At 48.4% G+C, this 13,513-nt stretch overlaps 1 non-coding gene across 1 annotated transcript; it reads left to right on the forward strand.

Moving 5' to 3' along the window:
- Nucleotides 1–3,009: 3,009 nt before the first annotated feature.
- trnal-cag (transfer RNA leucine (anticodon CAG)) lies at nt 3,010–3,092 on the forward strand. Its single transcript has one exon. It is a non-coding gene; the product is annotated as a tRNA-Leu (tRNA).
- Nucleotides 3,093–13,513: the final 10,421 nt, after the last annotated feature.

The raw sequence follows: 13,513 nt of genomic DNA on the forward strand, positions 1-13,513 counted from the left end.
ACATGCTAGCACTCGGACACCCTTCAGAAGACTGAAGGGTGGCTTAAAGCTGGAAGGATTAGGTCTCCTCCTTCCGACGCGACAATCGAACTTCCTTAGGCAGAGAGAAAGCAACATCGAGGAGCGTCAACAAGACTTTAGAAGCTGCGACACACGCCACTTTCAGTCGCAGACACAGCAGTTTTAAAGGCAGGAATCGCCTTTGCGAACGCCATGAGAAACAGAACGCAAGCTGTCCTGTCCTGCGGTTTAACAAACAGCCACGGCTTTCATGCGACTGGACATTTCTTTTCTGGAGCGAATTCACTTTCAACTTCAAGAAATTCACACAACTTGCGAAATACGAAATACAAATCGGGCTCATCGCTGCACAAGAAATACCGCCGGCTGGCAAGAAAATGACAACGGTGTTTTTCCTTAACGAAAAACTTCCCATGGAGAAAAACAACGGCTGTGCGTCTCTGTCGGCTTGATTCAGTTTAATGCAAGTATTCATTCTCCTCCTGGAAAATACAGCTTGCGAAAGATGAAATACAATTCTTGGCTTTTCTGGGTGAGTGCAGAAGAAATCCTGCCGGCTGGCAGAAGAATTCCAGCCTTTTTTACTCTTTAACCACAAACTTGCGAATGATACAAAGCAAGCGGGGTGCGTTTCTGTGCAGCTGTTAACTGAACAGCTGCTGCTTCAAGCCCACCCAGGGCTCATTCCGATTTCAACATCATGCCCCCTGAAGGTAGACTGGATTTCTTTGCGAAGCATTCACCCTTTGGACGTTTCAGGAAAGGTGCGTGTCGATGCCAGACTTGAAAAGCTTTCCATACAAAGAAACAACATAGTGCTTTTGATTGATGGGAAACGGCAAGAGCGGTTTGAGCAGCTCCGGCCTCTCAACCGCTTTACAAAGTGATCGCCACCTCGGTAGCCAGTTTAGAAGGCTGAAAAGGATGCTGGAAGCACAGCGACGTTCTAAAACCAGCGCTTGAAAAGCATCTGCATACATAAAATGTCCATTTCCCCAAAGCTGAATCTGCAGCTTCAGAAGATTGTCAGCTATACGTTTTCGTTCTTTGTTTCCTTTTTTACATGACAAGCTTTCGAGAAATGAACTGTCTATTGTGATGAAGGCTGCATTAGAAATTGTGCATCTAGCTTAGTTCAATGAAATCGGGAGGTGCGCCTGTCTCAAGCGGATGGCTCTTTGCAGGCACACTACGGAAACCTGCGGGCGCAAGTTGGGAGAAGTGACTCTTGCAGAGTGTTGAGCTTTGAGAAGAGGGCTCCGCTCAGGAAGATATTTCCACATGTTGAAGAGTCGCTTTTCGCCCTTTCTTTCCCACATTTTTCCAGTGCGGTTATTGATCGCGTTCAAAATGTTTTCCCAACGTACGTGTTACCTGCAAAATCACAGTGAAACTGTTATGGCGAAAAGATTCCTAATAGTTATTGTATTAGAATAGCTCTCCAATTTCTTAGCCTTCGTACACGCAATGTTTAAGGAAACGCTAGAGTAAATGAAACTGTAAATAGACAGGAGCTCTTCTTAGTTTTCATACAAGTTATGATGGCTGCAGCTCCTATCTGCGTCCGGGTGACCGGAGCCAAGGGATTATCTGCGGAACCTTTGATTTATCTCTCGGGCAAGGAGCTAGATACGCCCTTTTCATCTCAGTTTGATCACACCTGTGCATTAAAACGCAGTGCTCGGTACCATCGAGGTGTAAGAGGTTCAAGGATGAGCGGGAAACTTTGTTAATAAGGAGACGGGCACCGCCCAACGTGGGGCTCGAACCCACGACCCTGAGATTAAGAGTCTCATGCTCTACCGACTGAGCTAGCCGGGCGCCGGTGGAGCTGGTGGTTAACTTGTCCCTGTTGACGGCAATTTGACAAGGTATACTTCCTGGCTTTTCATCATGTGCTGACCGGATTCGAGAGTAGCACACCCTGTTCTTTGTTGATTACTGTACCTCCAGCAGCGCAAATGTCAGTAATCATTGAAATGTACGACCTACAATCTCCTCAGCATTGTGGACTTCTCAGTGATCATCCTTCTACGTTCTGCTGTAGTTTTCATGCAAGTGAAAACCGTGCTCCAAATAACAGCGGCACAGTTGTATCCTGCGGTAAGCATTCTTCTAATTCCATCGTTTTGCTCCAGGTAAAGGGTAGCGCATCATAGTGTTGATATTCCAAGGTTTCAGAGTCCGTATTGGATGGCTTGGATGCAGACATCGCTCAGAGCTCCCAGTATGATTTTCCCGAGTTCAGTTTTGCAGTGTTTTAGTGCTTTACTACTTCCAGTGGGCCTTTGAATGCTCTGCTAAGTAGAGACGTGACATAATTACTAATGCGACCGAGTGTGCTGGCTGTTCCTGGTTCGTAATGATTAACGCGAGAAATCAATATAAACATAACTGCTTCGATTTCGAGGTTCAGTTGAAGCATTCGAAGAAACTATCAAAGACCTCAGAACAACCGAAGACACATTTGGTCATCTCCGTATTGGTGAAGATTAAAGAGTCCCGCAAGTGTCAAGCTTGCACAAACACACACGAGAGAGAAACTCAGGACAGAACTTAAAGAAAGGGAGATGCAGACTATTTGAAGGCACTTTGCTAACCCAATGGCATGATTATGAATCATGCATAGGACACACGTAGCAGAGGATGGTTTTGATCCATCGACCTCTGGGTTATGGGCCCAGCACGCTTCCGCTGCGCCACTCTGCTGACGGCCGCTCTGCGCGTGGCGCACAACGGCTCTTTTTATTTCCTACATAAGTGATGAAAGAGTTGAAAGTTTCAACGACAAACGCAGACGTCACTTTGAGCGCTTGGTGTTGTAGCACAAATCATCACATGCTGCTCTACACTGGATTATAAAAGCCGACACATTTTCCAAACATTTTAATGCTGGAGTCACAATGTAGTATTAATAACAGTGCGATACTCGAGGAGCGTAGTGGGATCGCGGTGGCTCATCAGACCGCCCCGGAATTAGGGGCCAGCGTCAGGATGGCCGAGCGGTCTAAGGCGCTGCGTTCAGGTCGCAGTCTCCCCTGGAGGCGTGGGTTCGAATCCCACTCCTGACAAAAAGCTTGCTCAGTGCCGTCTCCAGTCGGGTGCAAATGGGTGAAGCAGCCTGCCGCGGGGAACGTGCGCCGATAGGCGTAGGTGTATCCCCTGCCTCTTCCGATTTAGCTCGTGCTCCATAGGATGGAAGCGGATGCTCTGGCTTTTTCACTCGAATATAACCTGATCACAACAGAAGGCCGTGCAGCCCAGTGCTGGTTTAAGAATGCCTCGTGTCTTCAGGCCCCTATTCCTTCAGGTTACCCCTTTGGAATAGTCGTCCGAAAAAGACGGGAAAGGAAAAGCATGTAAGCTCCCACACACTGCGTTAGCATTAGCGGTTGGAATCTGATGGGAGAAAAGCAACCTGGCTCGCCGTCAAGCAATCCATCCCTGGTCTCCCACGTGACAGGCGGGGATACGCACCACTATACTAACGAGGAGCGCTTGCTTGGCGCTTGAAGACACTTCCTCTTGCGGCTACTACTGTTTCCGGTTTCGTCTTTTCTTTTCATTCCTCCCAGAGGAGCGCATGAAAACGTTTCCATCTCCGCCATCCTCACCCCTCCAATGCTATGGTCCCTGCTCCTCCTGGTGCACTGCAAACACTCATTCAGCCGGTTCTTTCAGTTTGAATAATTAGGTCTTCAAAGGCTGGAAGTAGGGCGCAAGACATGCCAATGCCAAAAGCGTGGCTGTGTGCTTCCAGCTGTGAAATGTCACTGGTGGATGTTAAAGACATTACTTCCAAGGCAGCAGGTCCAAGCGATTTAGCGTTTGTACAAGAAGCAGGAAGAGAGAAACGGCACTCCGCCTTTTTCTGGGCAGGCCGAAGCGACAGGAGAAGGGCGCCGTAGTCGGCAGGATTCGAGCCGACGCGGGGAGTCCCCAATGGCTTTCTAGCCCTTCGCCTTAACCGCTCGGCCACGACTACAGGGAGCGCCGCCGCCGCCGGCTTGCGATCATTTAACACGGAGGGCGAGGCGGCGGCGGTAACCTTTTTCAATGTCGCTCTCCGTTTCCCCCCCAAAAAAGCCAAATCACATGCTAGCACTCGGACACCCTTCAGAAGACTGAAGGGTGGCTTAAAGCTGGAAGGATTAGGTCTCCTCCTTCCGACGCGACAATCGAACTTCCTTAGGCAGAGAGAAAGCAACATCAAGGAGCGTCAACAAGACTTTAGAAGCTGCGACACACGCCACTTTCAGTCGCAGACACAGCAGTTTTAAAGGCAGGAATCGCCTTTGCGAACGCCATGAGAAACAGAACGCAAGCTGTCCTGTCCTGCGGTTTAACAAACAGCCACGGCTTTCATGCGACTGGACATTTCTTTTCTGGAGCGAATTCACTTTCAACTTCAAGAAATTCACACAACTTGCGAAATACGAAATACAAATCGGGCTCATCGCTGCACAAGAAATACCGCCGGCTGGCAAGAAAATGACAACGGTGTTTTTCCTTAACGAAAAACTTCCCATGGAGAAAAACAACGGCTGTGCGTCTCTGTCGGCTTGATTCAGTTTAATGCAAGTATTCATTCTCCTCCTGGAAAATACAGCTTGCGAAAGATGAAATACAATTCTTGGCTTTTCTGGGTGAGTGCAGAAGAAATCCTGCCGGCTGGCAGAAGAATTCCAGCCTTTTTTACTCTTTAACCACAAACTTGCGAATGATACAAAGCAAGCGGGGTGCGTTTCTGTGCAGCTGTTAACTGAACAGCTGCTGCTTCAAGCCCACCCAGGGCTCATTCCGATTTCAACATCATGCCCCCTGAAGGTAGACTGGATTTCTTTGCGAAGCATTCACCCTTTGGACGTTTCAGGAAAGGTGCGTGTCGATGCCAGACTTGAAAAGCTTTCCATACAAAGAAACAACATAGTGCTTTTGATTGATGGGAAACGGCAAGAGCGGTTTGAGCAGCTCCGGCCTCTCAACCGCTTTACAAAGTGATCGCCACCTCGGTAGCCAGTTTAGAAGGCTGAAAAGGATGCTGGAAGCACAGCGACGTTCTAAAACCAGCGCTTGAAAAGCATCTGCATACATAAAATGTCCATTTCCCCAAAGCTGAATCTGCAGCTTCAGAAGATTGTCAGCTATACGTTTTCGTTCTTTGTTTCCTTTTTTACATGACAAGCTTTCGAGAAATGAACTGTCTATTGTGATGAAGGCTGCATTAGAAATTGTGCATCTAGCTTAGTTCAATGAAATCGGGAGGTGCGCCTGTCTCAAGCGGATGGCTCTTTGCAGGCACACTACGGAAACCTGCGGGCGCAAGTTGGGAGAAGTGACTCTTGCAGAGTGTTGAGCTTTGAGAAGAGGGCTCCGCTCAGGAAGATATTTCCACATGTTGAAGAGTCGCTTTTCGCCCTTTCTTTCCCACATTTTTCCAGTGCGGTTATTGATCGCGTTCAAAATGTTTTCCCAACGTACGTGTTACCTGCAAAATCACAGTGAAACTGTTATGGCGAAAAGATTCCTAATAGTTATTGTATTAGAATAGCTCTCCAATTTCTTAGCCTTCGTACACGCAATGTTTAAGGAAACGCTAGAGTAAATGAAACTGTAAATAGACAGGAGCTCTTCTTAGTTTTCATACAAGTTATGATGGCTGCAGCTCCTATCTGCGTCCGGGTGACCGGAGCCAAGGGATTATCTGCGGAACCTTTGATTTATCTCTCGGGCAAGGAGCTAGATACGCCCTTTTCATCTCAGTTTGATCACACCTGTGCATTAAAACGCAGTGCTCGGTACCATCGAGGTGTAAGAGGTTCAAGGATGAGCGGGAAACTTTGTTAATAAGGAGACGGGCACCGCCCAACGTGGGGCTCGAACCCACGACCCTGAGATTAAGAGTCTCATGCTCTACCGACTGAGCTAGCCGGGTGCCGGTGGAGCTGGTGGTTAACTTGTCCCTGTTGACGGCAATTTGACAAGGTATACTTCCTGGCTTTTCATCATGTGCTGACCGGATTCGAGAGTAGCACACCCTGTTCTTTGTTGATTACTGTACCTCCAGCAGCGCAAATGTCAGTAATCATTGAAATGTACGACCTACAATCTCCTCAGCATTGTGGACTTCTCAGTGATCATCCTTCTACGTTCTGCTGTAGTTTTCATGCAAGTGAAAACCGTGCTCCAAATAACAGCGGCACAGTTGTATCCTGCGGTAAGCATTCTTCTAATTCCATCGTTTTGCTCCAGGTAAAGGGTAGCGCATCATAGTGTTGATATTCCAAGGTTTCAGAGTCCGTATTGGATGGCTTGGATGCAGACATCGCTCAGAGCTCCCAGTATGATTTTCCCGAGTTCAGTTTTGCAGTGTTTTAGTGCTTTACTACTTCCAGTGGGCCTTTGAATGCTCTGCTAAGTAGAGACGTGACATAATTACTAATGCGACCGAGTGTGCTGGCTGTTCCTGGTTCGTAATGATTAACGCGAGAAATCAATATAAACATAACTGCTTCGATTTCGAGGTTCAGTTGAAGCATTCGAAGAAACTATCAAAGACCTCAGAACAACCGAAGACACATTTGGTCATCTCCGTATTGGTGAAGATTAAAGAGTCCCGCAAGTGTCAAGCTTGCACAAACACACACGAGAGAGAAACTCAGGACAGAACTTAAAGAAAGGGAGATGCAGACTATTTGAAGGCACTTTGCTAACCCAATGGCATGATTATGAATCATGCATAGGACACACGTAGCAGAGGATGGTTTTGATCCATCGACCTCTGGGTTATGGGCCCAGCACGCTTCCGCTGCGCCACTCTGCTGACGGCCGCTCTGCGCGTGGCGCACAACTGCTCTTTTTATTTCCTACATAAGTGATGAAAGAGTTGAAAGTTTCAACGACAAACGCAGACGTCACTTTGAGCGCTTGGTGTTGTAGCACAAATCATCACATGCTGCTCTACACTGGATTATAAAAGCCGACACATTTTCCAAACATTTTAATGCTGGAGTCACAATGTAGTATTAATAACAGTGCGATACTCGAGGAGCGTAGTGGGATCGCGGTGGCTCATCAGACCGCCCCGGGATTAGGGGCCAGCGTCAGGATGGCCGAGCGGTCTAAGGCGCTGCGTTCAGGTCGCAGTCTCCCCTGGAGGCGTTGGTTCGAATCTCACTCCTGACAAAAAGCTTGCTCAGTGCCGTCTCCAGTCGGGTGCAAATGGGTGAAGCAGCCTGACGCAGGGAACGTGCGCCGATAGGCGTAGGTGTATCCCCTGCCTCTTCCGATTTAGCTCGTGCTCCATAGGATGGAAGCGGATGCTCTGGCTTTTTCACTCGAATATAACCTGATCACAACAGAAGGCCGTGCAGCCCAGTGCTGGTTTAAGAATGCCTCGTGTCTTCAGGCCCCTATTCCTTCAGGTTACCCCTTTGGAATAGTCGTCCGAAAAAGACGGGAAAGGAAAAGCATGTAAGCTCCCACACACTGCGTTAGCATTAGCGGTTGGAATCTGATGGGAGAAAAGCAACCTGGCTCGCCGTCAAGCAATCCATCCCTGGTCTCCCACGTGACAGGCGGGGATACGCACCACTATACTAACGAGGAGCGCTTGCTTGGCGCTTGAAGACACTTCCTCTTGCGGCTACTACTGTTTCCGGTTTCGTCTTTTCTTTTCATTCCTCCCAGAGGAGCGCATGAAAACGTTTCCATCTCCGCCATCCTCACCCCTCCAATGCTATGGTCCCTGCTCCTCCTGGTGCACTGCAAACACTCATTCAGCCGGTTCTTTCAGTTTGAATAATTAGGTCTTCAAAGGCTGGAAGTAGGGCGCAAGACATGCCAATGCCAAAAGCGTGGCTGTGTGCTTCCAGCTGTGAAATGTCACTGGTGGATGTTAAAGACATTACTTCCAAGGCAGCAGGTCCAAGCGATTTAGCGTTTGTACAAGAAGCAGGAAGAGAGAAACGGCACTCCGCCTTTTTCTGGGCAGGCCGAAGCGACAGGAGAAGGGCGCCGTAGTCGGCAGGATTCGAGCCGACGCGGGGAGTCCCCAATGGCTTTCTAGCCCTTCGCCTTAACCGCTCGGCCACGACTACAGGGAGCGCCGCCGCCGCCGGCTTGCGATCATTTAACACGGAGGGCGAGGCGGCGGCGGTAACCTTTTTCAATGTCGCTCTCCGTTTCCCCCCCAAAAAAGCCAAATCACATGCTAGCACTCGGACACCCTTCAGAAGACTGAAGGGTGGCTTAAAGCTGGAAGGATTAGGTCTCCTCCTTCCGACGCGACAATCGAACTTCCTTAGGCAGAGAGAAAGCAACATCAAGGAGCGTCAACAAGACTTTAGAAGCTGCGACACACGCCACTTTCAGTCGCAGACACAGCAGTTTTAAAGGCAGGAATCGCCTTTGCGAACGCCATGAGAAACAGAACGCAAGCTGTCCTGTCCTGCGGTTTAACAAACAGCCACGGCTTTCATGCGACTGGACATTTCTTTTCTGGAGCGAATTCACTTTCAACTTCAAGAAATTCACACAACTTGCGAAATACGAAATACAAATCGGGCTCATCGCTGCACAAGAAATACCGCCGGCTGGCAAGAAAATGACAACGGTGTTTTTCCTTAACGAAAAACTTCCCATGGAGAAAAACAACGGCTGTGCGTCTCTGTCGGCTTGATTCAGTTTAATGCAAGTATTCATTCTCCTCCTGGAAAATACAGCTTGCGAAAGATGAAATACAATTCTTGGCTTTTCTGGGTGAGTGCAGAAGAAATCCTGCCGGCTGGCAGAAGAATTCCAGCCTTTTTTACTCTTTAACCACAAACTTGCGAATGATACAAAGCAAGCGGGGTGCGTTTCTGTGCAGCTGTTAACTGAACAGCTGCTGCTTCAAGCCCACCCAGGGCTCATTCCGATTTCAACATCATGCCCCCTGAAGGTAGACTGGATTTCTTTGCGAAGCATTCACCCTTTGGACGTTTCAGGAAAGGTGCGTGTCGATGCCAGACTTGAAAAGCTTTCCATACAAAGAAACAACATAGTGCTTTTGATTGATGGGAAACGGCAAGAGCGGTTTGAGCAGCTCCGGCCTCTCAACCGCTTTACAAAGTGATCGCCACCTCGGTAGCCAGTTTAGAAGGCTGAAAAGGATGCTGGAAGCACAGCGACGTTCTAAAACCAGCGCTTGAAAAGCATCTGCATACATAAAATGTCCATTTCCCCAAAGCTGAATCTGCAGCTTCAGAAGATTGTCAGCTATACGTTTTCGTTCTTTGTTTCCTTTTTTACATGACAAGCTTTCGAGAAATGAACTGTCTATTGTGATGAAGGCTGCATTAGAAATTGTGCATCTAGCTTAGTTCAATGAAATCGGGAGGTGCGCCTGTCTCAAGCGGATGGCTCTTTGCAGGCACACTACGGAAACCTGCGGGCGCAAGTTGGGAGAAGTGACTCTTGCAGAGTGTTGAGCTTTGAGAAGAGGGCTCCGCTCAGGAAGATATTTCCACATGTTGAAGAGTCGCTTTTCGCCCTTTCTTTCCCACATTTTTCCAGTGCGGTTATTGATCGCGTTCAAAATGTTTTCCCAACGTACGTGTTACCTGCAAAATCACAGTGAAACTGTTATGGCGAAAAGATTCCTAATAGTTATTGTATTAGAATAGCTCTCCAATTTCTTAGCCTTCGTACACGCAATGTTTAAGGAAACGCTAGAGTAAATGAAACTGTAAATAGACAGGAGCTCTTCTTAGTTTTCATACAAGTTATGATGGCTGCAGCTCCTATCTGCGTCCGGGTGACCGGAGCCAAGGGATTATCTGCGGAACCTTTGATTTATCTCTCGGGCAAGGAGCTAGATACGCCCTTTTCATCTCAGTTTGATCACACCTGTGCATTAAAACGCAGTGCTCGGTACCATCGAGGTGTAAGAGGTTCAAGGATGAGCGGGAAACTTTGTTAATAAGGAGACGGGCACCGCCCAACGTGGGGCTCGAACCCACGACCCTGAGATTAAGAGTCTCATGCTCTACCGACTGAGCTAGCCGGGCGCCGGTGGAGCTGGTGGTTAACTTGTCCCTGTTGACGGCAATTTGACAAGGTATACTTCCTGGCTTTTCATCATGTGCTGACCGGATTCGAGAGTAGCACACCCTGTTCTTTGTTGATTACTGTACCTCCAGCAGCGCAAATGTCAGTAATCATTGAAATGTACGACCTACAATCTCCTCAGCATTGTGGACTTCTCAGTGATCATCCTTCTACGTTCTGCTGTAGTTTTCATGCAAGTGAAAACCGTGCTCCAAATAACAGCGGCACAGTTGTATCCTGCGGTAAGCATTCTTCTAATTCCATCGTTTTGCTCCAGGTAAAGGGTAGCGCATCATAGTGTTGATATTCCAAGGTTTCAGAGTCCGTATTGGATGGCTTGGATGCAGACATCGCTCAGAGCTCCCAGTATGATTTTCCCGAGTTCAGTTTTGCAGTGTTTTAGTGCTTTACTACTTCCAGTGGGCCTTTGAATGCTCTGCTAAGTAGAGACGTGACATAATTACTAATGCGACCGAGTGTGCTGGCTGTTCCTGGTTCGTAATGATTAACGCGAGAAATCAATATAAACATAACTGCTTCGATTTCGAGGTTCAGTTGAAGCATTCGAAGAAACTATCAAAGACCTCAGAACAACCGAAGACACATTTGGTCATCTCCGTATTGGTGAAGATTAAAGAGTCCCGCAAGTGTCAAGCTTGCACAAACACACACGAGAGAGAAACTCAGGACAGAACTTAAAGAAAGGGAGATGCAGACTATTTGAAGGCACTTTGCTAACCCAATGGCATGATTATGAATCATGCATAGGACACACGTAGCAGAGGATGGTTTTGATCCATCGACCTCTGGGTTATGGGCCCAGCACGCTTCCGCTGCGCCACTCTGCTGACGGCCGCTCTGCGCGTGGCGCACAACTGCTCTTTTTAATTCCTACATAAGTGATGAAAGAGTTGAAAGTTTCAACGACAAACGCAGACGTCACTTTGAGCGCTTGGTGTTGTAGCACAAATCATCACATGCTGCTCTACACTGGATTATAAAAGCCGACACATTTTCCAAACATTTTAATGCTGGAGTCACAATGTAGTATTAATAACAGTGCGATACTCGAGGAGCGTAGTGGGATCGCGGTGGCTCATCAGACCGCCCCGGGATTAGGGGCCAGCGTCAGGATGGCCGAGCGGTCTAAGGCGCTGCGTTCAGGTCGCAGTCTCCCCTGGAGGCGTTGGTTCGAATCTCACTCTTGACAAAAAGCTTGCTCAGTGCCGTCTCCAGTCGGGTGCAAATGGGTGAAGCAGCCTGACGCAGGGAACGTGCGCCGATAGGCGTAGGTGTATCCCCTGCCTCTTCCGATTTAGCTCGTGCTCCATAGGATGGAAGCGGATGCTCTGGCTTTTTCACTCGAATATAACCTGATCACAACAGAAGGCCGTGCAGCCCAGTGCTGGTTTAAGAATGCCTCGTGTCTTCAGGCCCCTATTCCTTCAGGTTACCCCTTTGGAATAGTCGTCCGAAAAAGACGGGAAAGGAAAAGCATGTAAGCTCCCACACACTGCGTTAGCATTAGCGGTTGGAATCTGATGGGAGAAAAGCAACCTGGCTCGCCGTCAAGCAATCCATCCCTGGTCTCCCACGTGACAGGCGGGGATACGCACCACTATACTAACGAGGAGCGCTTGCTTGGCGCTTGAAGACACTTCCTCTTGCGGCTACTACTGTTTCCGGTTTCGTCTTTTCTTTTCATTCCTCCCAGAGGAGCGCATGAAAACGTTTCCATCTCCGCCATCCTCACCCCTCCAATGCTATGGTCCCTGCTCCTCCTGGTGCACTGCAAACACTCATTCAGCCGGTTCTTTCAGTTTGAATAATTAGGTCTTCAAAGGCTGGAAGTAGGGCGCAAGACATGCCAATGCCAAAAGCGTGGCTGTGTGCTTCCAGCTGTGAAATGTCACTGGTGGATGTTAAAGACATTACTTCCAAGGCAGCAGGTCCAAGCGATTTAGCGTTTGTACAAGAAGCAGGAAGAGAGAAACGGCACTCCGCCTTTTTCTGGGCAGGCCGAAGCGACAGGAGAAGGGCGCCGTAGTCGGCAGGATTCGAGCCGACGCGGGGAGTCCCCAATGGCTTTCTAGCCCTTCGCCTTAACCGCTCGGCCACGACTACAGGGAGCGCCGCCGCCGCCGGCTTGCGATCATTTAACACGGAGGGCGAGGCGGCGGCGGTAACCTTTTTCAATGTCGCTCTTCGTTTCCCCCCCAAAAAAGCCAAATGACATGCTAGCACTCGGACACCCTTCAGAAGACTGAAGGGTGGCTTAAAGCTGGAAGGATTAGGTCTCCTCCTTCCGACGCGACAATCGAACTTCCTTAGGCAGAGAGAAAGCAACATCGAGGAGCGTCAACAAGACTTTAGAAGCTGCGACACACGCCACTTTCAGTCGCAGACACAGCAGTTTTAAAGGCAGGAATCGCCTTTGCGAACGCCATGAGAAACAGAACGCAAGCTGTCCTGTCCTGCGGTTTAACAAACAGCCACGGCTTTCATGCGACTGGACATTTCTTTTCTGGAGCGAATTCACTTTCAACTTCAAGAAATTCACACAACTTGCGAAATACGAAATACAAATCGGGCTCATCGCTGCACAAGAAATACCGCCGGCTGGCAAGAAAATGACAACGGTGTTTTTCCTTAACGAAAAACTTCCCATGGAGAAAAACAACGGCTGTGCGTCTCTGTCGGCTTGATTCAGTTTAATGCAAGTATTCATTCTCCTCCTGGAAAATACAGCTTGCGAAAGATGAAATACAATTCTTGGCTTTTCTGGGTGAGTGCAGAAGAAATCCTGCCGGCTGGCAGAAGAATTCCAGCCTTTTTTACTCTTTAACCACAAACTTGCGAATGATACAAAGCAAGCGGGGTGCGTTTCTGTGCAGCTGTTAACTGAACAGCTGCTGCTTCAAGCCCACCCAGGGCTCATTCCGATTTCAACATCATGCCCCCTGAAGGTAGACTGGATTTCTTTGCGAAGCATTCACCCTTTGGACGTTTCAGGAAAGGTGCGTGTCGATGCCAGACTTGAAAAGCTTTCCATACAAAGAAACAACATAGTGCTTTTGATTGATGGGAAACGGCAAGAGCGGTTTGAGCAGCTCCGGCCTCTCAACCGCTTTACAAAGTGATCGCCACCTCGGTAGCCAGTTTAGAAGGCTGAAAAGGATGCTGGAAGCACAGCAACGTTCTAAAACCAGCGCTTGAAAAGCATCTGCATACATAAAATGTCCATTTCCCCAAAGCTGAATCTGCAGCTTCAGAAGATTGTCAGCTATACGTTTTCGTTCTTTGTTTCCTTTTTTACATGACAAGCTTTCGAGAAATGAACTGTCTATTGTGATGAAGGCTGCATTAGAAATTGTGCATCTAGCTTAGTTCAATGAAATCGGGA

This window comes from Lepisosteus oculatus, unplaced genomic scaffold, assembly GCF_040954835.1.
Source record: "Lepisosteus oculatus isolate fLepOcu1 unplaced genomic scaffold, fLepOcu1.hap2 HAP2_SCAFFOLD_39, whole genome shotgun sequence".
Taxonomy (NCBI): Eukaryota; Metazoa; Chordata; class Actinopteri; order Semionotiformes; family Lepisosteidae; genus Lepisosteus; species Lepisosteus oculatus.